The sequence below is a fragment of the Mesoplodon bidens genome, assembly GCF_964165515.1.
Source record: "Mesoplodon bidens genome assembly, chromosome: 14".
NCBI lineage: Eukaryota > Metazoa > Chordata > Mammalia > Artiodactyla > Ziphiidae > Mesoplodon > Mesoplodon bidens.
Genome location: NC_138170.1, coordinates 13,575,248 through 13,591,253, shown reverse-complemented (window position 1 = coordinate 13,591,253; position 16,006 = coordinate 13,575,248). Strand labels below are relative to the sequence as shown.

Sequence of the window (16,006 nt, the reverse complement as noted above, 5' to 3'; positions counted from 1 at the left end):
CAGGATAGAACTGAAAAATACAATACTATAAATAAAAAATTGGAACTTCCCTGGTGGTGCAGTGGTTAAGCGTCTGCCTGCCAATGCAGGGGACACGGGTTTGAGCCCTGGTCTGGGAAGATCCCACATGCCACGGAGCAACTAAGCCCATGTGCCACAACTACTGAGCCTGTGCTCTAGAGCCTGTGAGCCACAACTACTGAGCCTGCATGCCACAACTACTGAGGCCCGTGTGCCTAGAGCTCGTGCTCCACAACAAGAGAAGTCACCACGATGAGAAGCCCGTGCACTACAACAAAGAGTAGCCCCCACTCGCCACATCTAGAGAAAGCCTGCACACAGCAGCAAAGACCCCAATGCAGCCAAAAAATAATTAATTAATTAATTAAAAAATTAATTGGGTGGAATTAACAACAGATTGGATGCAACAGAGGAAAACGTCAGTGAACATGAAGACATCAATAGAAATCCTTTGAGCTAACGCTCAGAGAGAAAAAGATTGATAAAAATGAACAGAGCCTTAGTGACCTGTGGGACAGAATCACACACTCTAATATACATGCCCTTGGAGTCTCAGAGAAAGATAAGACAGAATGGAACAGAAAACGTATCAGCCAATTTTTAAAGAAATGACAGCACACAACTCCAGAAAGCTCACAAGATTCAGACGGAGAGGATTGAAACCAACCAACCAAACAAACATAAAAACAGAAGCACATCATAGTAAAACTGCAGAAAATCAAAGATAAAGAATAAGTTATAAAAGTAGCCAGAGAAGAAGGAACATTCGAAACAGAAAAGAAATGGTAAGAATGATGGTTGATTTTCATTAGAAATTGTAGAGCCAGAAGACAGTGGAAAAGATATCTCTAAAGTGCTGGAAAAAAAACAAAACAACTTTCTCCCTAGAGTTTTAGAGCCAGCAAAGATATGTATCAAAAATGATTTAAGGCATTTTCAGGTAAAGGAAAGCTGAGAAAATTTGTCATAAGCAGACCTGTACTAGAAGAAATGTTAAGGAAGTTTCTTCAAGCTGAACAAAATGAAATTGCATGGAAATTTAAACCTAAAGGAAAGATGAACAGTGCAAATGCAAAATGTGTAGGTAAATATTAATGTCACCTTCCTTCTTAAACTTTTTAGAATTCAATTGGCTATTTAAAGCAAACGTAATCGTAGTTGTTTTGGTTTTTTAATGTATATGGAAGTAAAATATATGGCACCTTAGCACAAAAGATGGGATGTAAAGTACTTGGAATTATACTATTATAAGGTTCTTATGTTATACATGGATTGTTATTAATTAAAGGCAGACTGTCATAGTAAAGAATATATATTTTAATAGAGAAGGCAAACTGAGACAAAAAAGAAAAATCCTCAGTTAATCTGGAAGAAGGCATGGAAGAAGGAACAAAAACTAATGACCTAAGTAGACAGACATACCATAGTAGTATAATAGACTTATACCCAACATTATCAATAACTATATTAAATGTAAATGGACTGAACATTCCCATTAAAAGGCAATTAAATTGTCATGGGGGTTAAAAATAAGCAAAATCTCACCTTTATGCTTTGAGGATAAAGATACAGACAAGAAAAAGATATAGCTTTCAACTAAAACATGAGAGCCTAAATTAATATCAGATAAAGCAAACTTTAAGACAAAGAGTATTACCAAGGATAAAGAGGGTCATTTCATGAAGATTAAAAGACCACTTCATCAAGAAGGCAATAATCTGAAATAGGTATGCACCATAACAGACATTCAAAATACATGAAGCAGGGGAACTTCCCTGACATTCCAGGGGTTAAGCGTCGATGCTCCCACTGCAGGGAGCATGGGTTCAATCCCTGGTTGGAGAACTAAGATCCCACATGCCATGTGGCCTGGCCAAAAAAAAAAAAAAAAAAAGCATGAAGCAGAAATTGACAGAACCAAAGGGAGAAACAGACAAATCCAATAATTGATGAAACAAATAGACAGGAATTCAATATGGCTTAAAAGATGTGAACAACACTATCATCCAACTCTATCTATTTAGCATTTATAGACATATATTGAAAACTACACCCAGAACTACAGTTGCTGTTCATAAGACAAATCTCAGTAAAAATTTTAAAATATCAAAATAATACAGAATACTTTCCCTATTGATAATGGAATTAAGTTAGAGATCAATAACAAAAAGATATCTGGAAAAATTTCCCAAATAAATATTAAGCAACTCATTTCTGTGAATCCAAGAAGGAATCTCTAAGGGAGTTAGAAAATATTTCAAACTGAACGATAATGAAAGCAAAACATATTAGATTTGGTGGGTGTAGTGAAAAGAGTCCTCAGAGGGAAATTTATAGACTGAAGTATTTATCTTAGAAAATAAAAAAAGGTTTAAGTAAATGATGTAAGTTTCCACCTTAAGAGCTAGAAAAAGAAGAGCGAAGTAAGTAGCATAAAGGGAATGATAAAGATTAGAGAGAAATCGATAAAGTAGAAAATAAACTCTAGAGAAAATCAACAAACCTAAAAGTCTGTTCTTTGAAATGATTAAAAATTGATTGATCCCTAGCAAGACTGATCAAGAGAAAAAGAGATAAAGGACTAGCTAACAAGATCAAGAATGAAAGAGGGAATATCATAGCATATAGGACAGAGATTAAAATACAATAGGGAATATTATGAACAACTTTATGCACATAAATTCAAGAACTTAGAACAAATTCCTGGAAAAACACAACTTTCAAGAGCAAGCAAAAAACAAACAAACAAACAAACGGGGGAGCTAAAAATAGCTATTAAATGAATTTAATTTGTAATGGAAACATTCTACAGAAAGCTCTAGGTCCAGATGGTTTTTCTGTTGAATCCTATCAAACATCTGAAGACAAAATTATACCAGTCTTACACAAAACTCTTTCAAAAACCCATATAATACTGATATGAGAACTAATAAGTACATTGCAAAGAAAACATTATAAACAAATATTTTCATTACATAGGTAGAAATGTATAATAAAATATTAAAGATTGCATCCAGCAATATATATACAAAGAAAAATATGTCACCAAATGGTGTTTACTCCAAGAATGCAGTGTTGATTTAACATTCAAATATCAATGAAATCTACAACATTGACAAAATAAAGGAGAAAAATTATGTGATTATATAATGCAGAAAAAAATTTGACAAACTCCAACATCAGTTCATGGTTATAAAAAGTCTTAGCAAACTAGAAATAGAAACTCATTTCCTGGGCCTCCCTGGTGGCGCAGTGGTTGAGAGTCCGCCTGCCGATGCAGGGGATACGGGTTCGTGCCCCGGTCTGGGAGGATCCCATATGCCGCGGAGCGGCTGGGCCCGTGAGCCATGGCCGCTGGGCCTGCGCATCCGGAGCCTGTGCTCCGCAACGGGAGAGGCCACAACAGTGAGAGGCCCGCATACCGCAAAAAGAAAAAAAAAAAAAAAAAAAAAAAAGAAACTCATTTCCTCAATTTTGAAACAGCACATCTACAGTAAACCTATAGTTAAGATATCTAATGGAGAAATATTGCCCGCTTTCCTCACTAAGAGGGAGAACAAGGTGAGAATGTCCACTATCACCACTTCTATTTGACATTACACTGGAGGTCCTAGCTGTGCAAGAGCTAGGCAAGAAAAAGAAATAAATGACAAATATTGTAAAGGAAGAAATAAATCTGTCTTAATTTGCAGATGAAATAGTTTTTTAAATAAAAAATATGAAAGACTTTACCAAAAATACCCCCAAACTCTACCAGAACTAGTAAATCAATACACAGTTACAGGATACAAACTCAGTATCCAAAAAAATTTTATTTTTTTTAATTTTTTTTTTTTTTGTGGTACACAGGCCTCTCACTGCTGTGGCCTCTCCCGTTGCGGAGCACAGGCTCTGGACACGCAGGCTCAGCAGCCATGGCTCACGGGCCCAGCTGCTCCGCAGCATGTGGGATCTTCCCGGACCGGGGCACGAACCCATGTCCCCTGCATCGGCAGGCAGACTCTCAACCACTGCGCCACCAGGGAAGCCCTAAATTTTATTTTTATACACTATTGATAAACAATTGGAAAACAAAATGTAAAATTAAATTAAATTTACAATATCATTAAAAAACATGAAGTTCTTAGGAGTATATTTTACAATAAAAATTCAAACGGTGCAAGATTTATATATAGAAAACTATAAGACATTGCAGAAGGTAATTAAAGAAAACTTAAATAAGTGGAAAAGTATATCATGTTTGTGCATGGAGAGATTCAGTATTGCTGTGATGTTCATTCTCCTTAAATTGGTCTTTATTTTTTTATTTTTTGTGGTACGCGGGCCTCTTACTGTTGTGTCCTCTCCCGTTGCGGAGCACAGGCTCCAGACGCGCAGGCTCAGTGGCCATGGCTCATGGGCCCAGCCACTCCGCGGCATGTGGGATCTTCCCAGACCGGGGCACGAACCCGTATCCCCTGCATTGGCAGGCGGACTCTCAACCACTGCACCACCAGGGAAGCCCCTATTTTAAAAAAAAAAAAATTTTTTTTAAATTGGTCTTTAGAGTCAACACCATCTCAGTCAAAATTGCAGCAGGACTTTTTGTAGAAACTCACAAGCTGATTTGACAATTCATGTAGAAATACAAATAGCCTAAAATAGCCAAAACAACTATGAAAAAAGTTGAAGAAATGTGCAGGCCTTGTACTACCTGATTTTAGAGTTAATGCTAATGCTCTGATAATCCAGACAGTATGGGATTGGCATAAAGATAAACAAATAGATCAGTAGAACACTATAAAGTCCAGAAATCGACCCACAAATATATGTTCATTTGATTTTTTACAAAGGTACAAAGGAAATTAAATGATGAAGAGAGAAATTTTTTCAGCAAATTGTGCAACAAACAGCTAAATATCCGAATGGTAAAAAATGAACCTTGACCTATTCCTCACATAATACACAACAATTAATTTGAAATTGACCATAGACTTAAAGTGAAACTGAAAACGATAAAACTTTTAGAAGAAAACATAGGATATCTCTTTGGCATTGGGGTAAACTAAGATTTCTTAGAAAAAAGATTAAAAGCACTAACCATTCAATTAAATATTGATTGATTGGATTTTTTTAAAAATTAAAAACAAAATTGTTCTCCAAAAGACACCAGTAAGAAAGCAAAAAGACAAGCCATGACCTTGGAGAAATTATTTGCAACACATGTATCTGACAAAAGACTTTTATCCAGAATACATAAAGACCTCCTCTAACTTAGTAACAAAAAGACATAATCTAAGAAAAATTACACAAGAGACTTGAAAGACACTTCACAAAAGAAGATAAAAGAATGGTAATGGGAGCTTCCCTGGCGTAGTGGTTGAGAGTCTGCCTGCCAATGCTGGGGACACGGGTTCGGGCCCTGGTTTCGGAGGATCCCACATGCCACGGAGCGGCTGGGCCCCTGAGGCACAGTTGCTGAGCCTGCGCGTCTGGAGCCTGTGCTCCGCAGCGGGAGAGGCCGCGATAGTGAGGGGCCCGCGCACCGCGATTAAGAGTGGCCCCCGCGGGCTTCCCTGGTGGCGCAGTGGTTGAGAGTCCGCCTGCCGATGAGGGGGACACGGGTTCGTGCCCCGGTCCGGGAAGATCCCACATGCCGCGGAGCGGCTAGGCCCGTGAGCCATGGCCGCTGAGCCTGCGCGTCCAGAGCCTGTGCTCCGCAACAGGAGAGGCCACAGCAGTGAGAGGCCCGCGTACTGCAAAAAAAAAAAAGAGTGGCCCCTGCTTGCTGCAGCTGGGGAGGGCCCTCGCATGGAGACAAAGACCCAGCACAGCCATAAAGAAAAAAAGAAAAAAAAAAAAGAATGGTAATGAGCACATTAAACTTTGCTCAATCTTATTAGTCATCAGGGAAATTGAAATTAAAACCACAATGAAATACGACACACCCACTGCAGTGTGTTAAACTAAAACGATTGATGAAATTCAATCATGGTGACAATATGATACAAGGGGAACTTTCATAATTGCTGCTGGTAGTGTAAAATAGTAATACCCATTTTGGAAAACAGTTTGGCAGTTCCTTATAAAGTTAATTATATACCCACCCTACGACCAGCACTTTCCTCCCTAGGTATTTACCCAAGAAAAATGAAACCCTGCTCACAAAAAGACTTATACAAGAATGTTCATAACAGCTGTATCAATAATAGTCAAAAACTGGAAATGACCCGAATGTTCATCAACGTGAGTCTGGATAAACCAGTTGTGGTATTTTCATACATAGGAATTGTATCCAGCAATAAAAAGGGATAAAGTACTGTTACCTGCAACCAAATAAGCGAATTTTGCAGATGTTATGTGTAGTGAAAGAAGCCTGGCAGAAAAAATTAATAATGTATAATTCCATTTATATGACATTCATTCAAGGAGGGGTGAAATTAGCAGATGGTTATCTGGGGATCAGAGAGTGGGCGACTGGTACTGACAGAGAGGGAGTACAGAACAGGGTCTGGGAAATTTCTATACCTTGGCCTGGGTGGTTACATGGTTACATACACATGTAAAAAATCATCAAGCTGTCAACTTAAGATTTATGCGTCTGACTATATGCCTCTTATTCCTCAATTAAAAAATTTAAAGATATAACTTAAGTGGTGCCTCACAGCATTTAGGTTGTTTGCATTATAGGCACTTATCATTTTTTTGTATATGAAATTGGAAACTTAGAAGTTTCCAAGATTCAGCTGCTGAATCTTGATACACTAATTGGGGAAAAGAAGAAATGGCTAATGGCAACAGCATTCACCAAGTGTCAGTTCTGTGTTAGACAGTTTTCAGTGTCACACCAAAACACAGTTGTGGGTGCCCAGGCCAGCCAGCAGCATGGAATCCAGAGAGCATGGTGACAGATGACGGGGGAGGTCTGGGCCAGTGACCAGGGTCACAGGAGTCTGGCAAGAGGTGAGCTATTGAGGGCTGCCCCGAAGCCAGGCAGACATACCCTAGAGATTCTGAACCTTCTGTCAGAGATCTTACATCCCAGAGGCTGGACCCCAGGAAGCAGGGCCCTGACCAAGGTGGAAGGAAGGCCCAGGCATGGACCGTTGGGCAAGTCACCCAGACAGGACAAGGGGACAAGACAGCTTAGTTTCAGAGAGAGGCAGATCTATGGGGACATGTACCAAACTCTGGGCTCACGGTTGAAGAGCATACCATAGAAATGACATTTTTCTTATTTATGGCACCCTAATTACTGGTGAGTTTGACTTGGTATAAGTGACTGAATACTAAACAACAGTTTCTTTTTTGGGGTGTCTCTCCTTTTTTTTCAGCTTTGTTGGATGTAATTGACATAGAACATTGTGTAATTTTAAGGTGTACAATGTGATGATTCATATATGGTACACTGATTACCACAATAGTGTTAGTTAACACTCCCATCATCTCACATAATTACATTTTTGGTGGAGAGTGAGACATTTAGGATCTACTGTCTAGCAACTTACAAGTATGTAGTATAATAGTGTTAGCTATAGTCACCATGCTATACATTAGATCCGCAGAACTTAATACTATTGTAACTGGAAATTTGTACCCTTTGACCAACATGTGTCCATTTCTCCTGCCCCCAGCCCCTGACAGCCACCATTCTACACTGTTTCTATGACTTCAGCTTTTTTAGATTCCACATATAAATGAGATTGTACAGTTTGTTTTTCTATGTCTGACTTATTATACCTATCATAATGACCTCAGGGTCTATCTGTGTGGTTGCAAATGGCAGGATTTCCTTCTTTCTTATGCTGAATAATATTCCATTGTATATGTATGTGTGTGTGTATATACATATGTATATATCCGAACACTTAGTTTGCTTCCATATCTTGGTTTGTGTAAGTAATGCTGCAATGAACATAGGAGTGCAGATATCTCTTCAAGATAGTGATTTCATTTCCTTCAGATAAATGCCCAGAAGTGGGATTTCTGGATCATATGGTAGTTCCATTTTTAATTTTTTTAGGACCCTCCATACTATTTTCCATAGGGGCTGTACCAATTTACATTCCCACCAACAGTGCACAAGGATTCCCTTTTCTCCACATCCTCGCCAACATTTTTTATCTCTTGTCTTTCTGATTATAGCCATTCTAACAGGTATAAGGTGATACCTCACTGTGGTTTTGATTTGTATTTCCCTGATGATTAGTGATGTTGAGCATCTTTTCAAGTACCTTTTGGCCATTTGTATGTCTTCTTTGGAAAAATGTCTATTCAGGTCAACTGCACATTTTAAAAATTGGATTATTTGTTTTTTGGGTTTTTTTAAACAATTGAGTTGTATGAGTTTCTTATATATTTTGGGTATTAACCTCTTATCACATAGATGGTTTGCAGATGTTTTCGCACATTCTGCAAGTTGCCTTTTCATTTTGTTGATTCGTTTCTTTTGTTGTGTAGAAGCTTTTTAGTTTGATGTAGTCCCACTTGTTTATTTTTGCTTTTGTTGCTTGTGCTTTTGGTGTCAAATCCCAAAAAATTGTTGTCAAGACATTGTTTTCTTCTAGGAGTTTTATGGTTTCAGGTCTTAATATTTAAGTCTATAATCCATTTCTAGTTAATTTTTGTAAGTGGTGTAAGATAGGGGTCTAATTTCACTCTTCAACATATTTTATTGAAGAGACTATCCTTTCCCCATTGTGTATTCATGGCTCTCTTGTCAAATATTAGTTGACCATACATGCATAGCTTTATTTCTGGGCTCTTGATTCTATTCCATTCCTCTGTGTGTCCTTTTTTTATGCCAGCACCACACTGCTTTGATTACTGTAGCTTTGTAATATAGTTTGAAATCTCAAAGTGTGATATCTCCAGTTTTGTTTTTTCTCAGTGTTGTTGTGGTTATTTGAGGTCTTTTGTGGTCCCATATGAATTTTAGGACTTTTTTTTTCTATTTCTGGGGAAAAAAACATTTTTGATAGGGTTTGCTTTGAATCTATAGATTGCTTTGGGTAGTATGGACATTTTAACAATATTAATTTTTCTGATCCATGAACATGGTATATTTCATTTATTTTTGTCTTCTTCAATTTCTTTCATCTTATAGTTTTCAGTGTACAGATCTTTCACTTCCTTGGTTAATTTATTGGTTTTTGATGCAACTCTAAATGAGATTGTTTTTATTTCTTTTTCAGATATTGCACTGTTAGTGTAGAAAAATGCAACTGATTTCTGTATTTTGACTTTGTATCCTACAACTTTACTGAATTCATTTATTAGTTGTAATGTTTCTGGAGGGACTCTTTAGGATATTCTATATATAAGATCATATCATCTGCAAATAGAAACTATTTTACTTCTTCTTTTCCAATTTGGATGCCTTTATTTCTTTCTTGCCTAATTGTTCTGGCTAGGACTTCCAGTACTATGTTGAATAAGGATGGCGAGCGTGGGCATCCTTATCTTATTCCTGACCTTAGAGGAAAAGCTTTCAACCTTTCACTGTCAAGTATGATGTTCACTATGGGCTTTAACGACAGTTTCTTCAAGTTCTCTGTGATTAGGGGGTTGACGCATCCTGGGGCTTGATGCTACTGGAAACGGTAGAATTTGGGTGAACAGCAATGAGCCTATTATTCTATTTATTCTGCCCTTCCTCGAGGCCAGTGGGCAGACCATTATGGTCAGCTGGGATCAGGACATTTGTCAAGTTCTTGCTGTGATGAGAGACAGCCTAGGGCCCAGCACTTTGCCTACAGCTAACACCCTGATAGCAGGACTAAGAAAAGGGAAACAGCAAAGCTGCCAGGGTGCAGGGGCCTCCATGAGGAATGTGTGACCAAGCTCACAGGTGTATGACATTAGGACACAGCATAATGCAAAGGAGGGAATCACATATGTCCCTATAAAGGGCTTAACACCTCCCAGCCTGGCCTCCCAAGTCAGCCAGTGTTAAGTCCAGCCCATCCCCTCATCAGCTTAGCAGCCTGGCGGTGGGACAGACCTCCACCTGTTGACCCTAGAATTCCATGTGGCAGCTCTCGGCAACCTGCTGCTCTTCCTTTCCTGCTCGCCAACAGCTCGGGCTTTCCGAATAGGCTGTTTTGTTGTGTTTTAACCCCTAGTGTTAATTCACCTCTTACTCACAAGTGTCTCAAAGCCCTCTCCCTGCTAAGCACACAGAGGCTCACACAGTGGTCATCTCAACATAATGAGAGGGGTGCTGTTTCAGAATTCCAAAAGGTTAGCCAAAAATAGAAGCCTCTGAGTGACAGTGAAATAAAAGTGCTTCATCGGAGCTTCAGATATATAGATTTAAATAAACAATTAAGAGAAAAAAAAAAAGAAGACCTGTAAACGTTTGAATTTTTACTGAATAGTTCCTTGTATGACAGATGCTGCTGCTCGGTGACTAGCACCCCCTGCACCATGTGAGTTCTGGGGCTTCAAAGATGACTAAGACACAGACTCTCAGCTGGAGGGACAGGTGGAAGTTAGGGTCATGGGGGATGTGCAGTGAGAGGGGTCTGGAGCAGAGAGAGGGCCGCCGCATTTTCTGTGTCGGGTGTCTCTCAGAAGGAGCGTCCTTGGGCTGAGTCCTGCATGGTGACCGGCAGAGCACGCCCTTTCACACCATCCCCCGGCAAGGGGAGCAGGACCTTGGAGGTGAGGCATGTGATGTGAGCGAGTGACTGTCAGGCTCAGGCTGGGCATCGAGACATCGGCATCCCAGTTCCCAGGCTGGAGAGGCTGGCCAGAGGGTGACTATGGCGGTGACGGCGGGTCCTCACCGCGGGGAGCCCTGTGCACCCTGAGTGCGGGGTTGAGAACCTTCCACCTTCCCTGCAAGTGATGGGGGTCATGGCCCATCACTTCAGCCATGGTCATGGCTGAAGGTGGAGTCAAGAATGCCCCTGGGGCTCCCGTTTGTGGCTGGGGAAGATAGGATGCCATTCGTGGACATGGAAGCGCAGAGCCCTACGGAGTCCAAATTGCAGTGGGTTCTGTGCTCTCCCTCTCAATCTGTTGTCCCCTGAGTTCACTCTAGACCCCCATGGGGTGAGTTTTCTGCGTGCTGTACCCCTTGCCTTTCCCTCACCGCCCCAAGAAGGCCTCCTCCAGCTGTCTTGTGTGCCAAGCACCAGCTGAGCTGCTGCAGAGATTCAGGAAACAAAGATCCTGAGGGCTAATTTCTTTCACATATTAAATGTACATTATTCTGCCTTATATCAGCTTTAAGCAGTCACTGAGGGCAATCAGGCTCCATAACGTAGCCTTCAGCTAAACGCGAAGATCGTGTTATTGAAACAAGATCTTTCTAGCTAACAGTACTCCAAATGCACGCTTTGGTGCCTGTTAAATCTATTTATGGTTTCCTGATTCCCACCCCCACCCCTACCTCTATCCCTCCATCCACCGGAACATTAGAAGGAACTTGTAAAATGAGGACACTGCTAAGAAGGGAAGATGGCATCCAACATTTGTTGGTTTACGTATCTGTTGTTGAAAATGATCAAGATCGATTTCAGAAGCATGTATTCAACTGTACGCTTACATGACCAAAGAGGTTGTATCATCCAACAATTGTTTTCTCTTCGGAAAGGCTAAGTAATAAAAAGCAGACTCTTCATTTGACATGAAAAGGGAAAAGGAGGAGAAATTGGGAAGTAATGTATTCAATTATAGGAGCCTTTTGCCAAGACCTTATTGATTTCATGTTTTGACAATTTTAGTCAAGCTTTAGTGGCGAAAAGATTCAGAAACAGGTCAGATCAAACATGTGTGTCCCCCCTGCCTGTCCCCACTCCTGGATCTTTTATGTGCCTGACAAAAATAGTCAGGTCTTCGCTAGGAAAGGGCTCTGTCTTTGGGGTCTGTTCATATTGCCAGGCCCCAGACCAGAGCTTGGAGGACAGTGCAGGTGAGAGAAGAGAGAAGAGTCTGCAGAGACCCTGGCAATGCCCCCAAAACCTGCAGATGCTATAGCTGCTGTGCAGTGAGAAGGCTGACCTGGAGCCCCACACACCTTGCTGTGTATACTCCTCTCTACTGAATTTCCTCTCGCTATTTCTATGCCCTCTGAATCCAATTGCATTCCACCCCTTCCCCTGGAATCTACCTCGACTCCCAGCATCTGTGAGGGAGGGTCCTTCATGTGCTCATTGGCCCTGACCACTGGGCTGGGTGCCAGGCAGGTCGCAGTCCTGCCCTGGTCAGAACAGCGTGGCAAGGGCTCTGATGGATGGATGTGCCCACTTGGCAGGAGGGAGACCAGAGTGGGGAACCTGGGGGAGGGGGAGCTGTCGGTGGGGGAGGTGGAGAGAAGAGGACGTGCACATCTCTGAAGCAGCGGAGGGAGTGCTCTGAGATTGGACAGTTCAGGGTGGGGGGGAGCCTTTGAATACACACTTATGGAGAACCTGCTCCCAGCACCGTAGGGGAGGATGCTTTCTCTGCTGCTGTGGCCCAGGCTGTCTGTGGGGGAGCCCTCTGTGTGAACAGCGAGGGCCGAGAGAAGGGGGCCAGGTCTGCGCTCACACAGCTTTGTTGGCAGCTGGGGACAAGGCACGCCCTGGCAGACCAGATACATCTGTGTTCCAGATCTAGGGACAGTTACTGGACTTGCCTGGGACTCACCCTGAAACCAGAATGTCTTCACCATCCACGGCCAGCGCTGCGGAGCATGTGGGTGTGTTGGGGGGGGGGTCCCCAATGCTGGGCACCTTCATGCAATCATAGCAGCCATCGTTCTCACGGTGTGTTTCTGTGGGAATCCCAGCCTTGCACCCAGGTGACTCATCTCCCCACACAAGGGCTCTCCCAGCCCCTCAGCCCTGCAACGCTGCCACCTGCCACCTTCTGAGGGAAGGGGGGATTCTGGGGCAGTGAGCCTAGTGCAGAGCTGGGGCCCAGCAGGGGTCTCAGGGTGGAGTGGGGTGCTAGACCCAAGGGCCCTGGGTTCAAACTCTGCCCCAGGCTCTGAGACGAGCATGAACCTCACGGCTGGCCCCTCCCCTCAGGTCCCCAAAGCCAGGAGGACACAGCCCTCTCTGGGGCATCTTGAGAACATTTACTTCTCCTCTTAGGAAACAAGCTGGAACAGTGGACATAAGGGTGCCCTCCTGTGTCCTTTCTCATATATATATATATATACACACACACACACACACACATATATATATATATACTTTGCCTATATAGTAGGATGTGGACTGAGATTTATTTAACTGGCTTTCCTGGAACTGTAGCTCAGGTTCAAAGCTCAGGGTAAAGGTATCAAGAACCCCATATTCCCAGTTCAGGAAGCCACCAGTGAGCTGACAGCTGGTGGACCCAACCAGCCTGCTTTCTTTGAGAAGCTAGTGGGAGACAAACCAGCACCTTCCCATTGGTGCAGGAAGAGGGCGGCAGAACTGGGGAGAGGGCAGAGTCCAGGGAGAGAGGCTGCAGGTGGCGGGAAGGGGGTCCTCTGCTCACAGCCACCCAGAGGGAACCAGGCTTAATCTGGAAACAAACCTGAAGAGAAAAGGGGGAAATAACATGGGGGACAAACACAGAAAGAAAGAGGGACAGAGGGGACAGGAGAAAAGACAGCTCAAAGGACACAGGAAAAAAGACAGAAATGCAGACATAGAAATATGATAGGAGAGGAAAAAATAGAAAAACAAAAACCCAGAAAAATAGAAAAAATACAGAAAGGCAGAAAACTCCAGAAACGTTAAAAATATAGACAAGGGAAAAGTGGTGAAGTAAGGTTACCAAAAAAGAGAAAGGAGTCATTTCGGGAGAGAAATACAGAAAGATGAAAAAAGATAGACATTAAAAAATACTGGAAGGCAGAAATATATATATGGACCACACACCCACACCCCCTACACACACAAAGACAAGACAGAAAGTCAAACAGGAGGAGAGGCAGGAAAGTGGATGTGTGGGCTGAGTAGGTGAGGACTGGCCTCGTGGGGATGGCAGTGGAAGCCTCGTGCTCTGGCCACACCAAGGGCGCCCTCAGACAGAGATGCAGACCGGACCCAGGGAGACCCCAGCCTCCCCAGCCAGGGCTGAGTGGGAAGCACACGGGCTACAGAGGGATCTACAGCAAAACAGAGGCGAGGCCAGGTGAGCATGTGCTGGAGGCAGGGTAGGTCTGGCGAAGCCAGGCCACAGGCTCTACCTACTACAGAGAAGGAAAAGAAGAGAACAAAGAAGGAGAAGAAAAAGACTCTGTGGCCTGGATGATTTGGGGTGCACCATTTCCATTACTTTATGAGGTGATCATCTGCTGGGCAGGTACAGGCTTTACTCCCTCCTGGACAAGGGCTCACAAGTCTAGGGGGTGGGCTGCTGAGGACAGTGGGAGCAGCTGTCCTGAGGGAGAAAAGTGGAAAGTGAGGAAAAATTTATTGTTTGACCTACTTTACTTCGTATAAGTTGTTTAAGTAACTGCATATTGTATTGTTCTCCGTATTGGATGGGCATACTTTAAAGACACTTGGTACCTGAAGTGTGTCGTAGAATCTGATATCCAAGCTCGGCGAATGTGTATGGTTATTGGTCAGGACTGGACTCTTTTTTCCACCTGATTCCACCCTCTATCCACAGTAAGATTAAAAGGAAGAGGGTAGATTTAAGAGTGAGCACTGAAAACAAATTCAAAGGACATAGCAAATGGATTTGGGGCTGAGTACCAAGGGAGGAATGCTTTAAATGCTGCCAAAACAGGAGCCTAGGGGCTCCAATCAAGATGGCGGAGTAGACAGATGTGAAACTCACCTCCACCCACAAATACATCAAAAATACATCTGCAAATGGAACAGTTCTCACAGAACACCTACTGAACACTAGCAGGAGACCTCAAACATCTGAAAGGACAAGAAAGATCTCCACATGGCTGGCTAGGATTGGTTAATAAAAGACATGAACTAATTAAAAAAAAAAAAAAAGACGGAAGCCCAAAGGATGCAGAAGGCAGGCGCTGTGAGTCCACGGCTAAAGCTGGGCCCTTGCTCTTGCTATCTTCCCCCTCTGCCCTCCTGTTGTGAGTTGAATTGTGTACACCCCCCACTCCAAAAGATATGTTCAGTCCTAACCCCCAGTATCTATAAAAGGGACCTTATTTGGAAATAGGGTCTTTGCAGACGTAACCAAGTTAAAATGAGGTCGTAGTGAAGTAGGGTAGGCCTTACTCCAATATGACTGGTGTCCTGACAGGAAAAGGAGAGACCTAGAGACACACACAGAGGAGAATGGTTTGTGAAGATGGAGGCAGATATTAGATATTCAAGTCATTTGTCCACAAGCCAAGGAATGCAAAGGTTGCTGGCAACCACCAGAAGCTAGGAGAGGCAAGGAAGGCTTCTCCCCTAGAGCCTTTGCGGGGAGCATGGCCCTGCCCACACCTAGATTTTGGACTTCCAGCCTCTCGAACTGTCAGAGAATAAGTGTCTGTTGTTTTAAGTCATCAAGATGGTGGTGATTTGTCACGGCACCTCTAGGACACTAATACAACTCCTTAGTGTGGCTTTTAACTGTTCTTACACCCACAAGATGGCTGAGTTCCAAGCAGGAAACTAGAAAAAGGACAAAGAGAAGAAGGTACATGCCATCTCAGGCTCTCTTGTATCAGGAAAACAGTTTTCACAGAAGCACCACCCAGTAAACCTCTGCCTACTTTCATTGGCCGTGGGGGTCCTGTGTCTAACCCTGGTTGCAAAGGAGTCTGGGGAGGTGAGCATTTAAAAAACGTCAGCTTTTTACTTTATGTATATATAAATATAATTATAAATATATTATATATATTGTAAAATAATATATATGATTTTTATATATTAAAATTCACCAATTTCAATGTTTTATCAATGAGCTTTGACGAATGCGTATGGCCCTATAATCACCACCACAATAGAACATTTCCATCACCCCAAAAACATTTCTTTGTGCCCCTTTTCGTCTCATCCCTTCCCCTGACTCTGACTCCTGGAAAACATTGATTTTTCTTTTGCTGTAG

The 16,006-nt window shown here is 42.4% G+C and overlaps 1 protein-coding gene across 1 annotated transcript in view; it reads left to right on the top strand.

Moving 5' to 3' along the window:
* ACOXL (acyl-CoA oxidase like) overlaps positions 1–16,006 on the top strand; it is a gene marked incomplete at its 3' end in the record, with an annotated part of 353,946 nt that overhangs the window by 259,898 nt on the left and 78,042 nt on the right.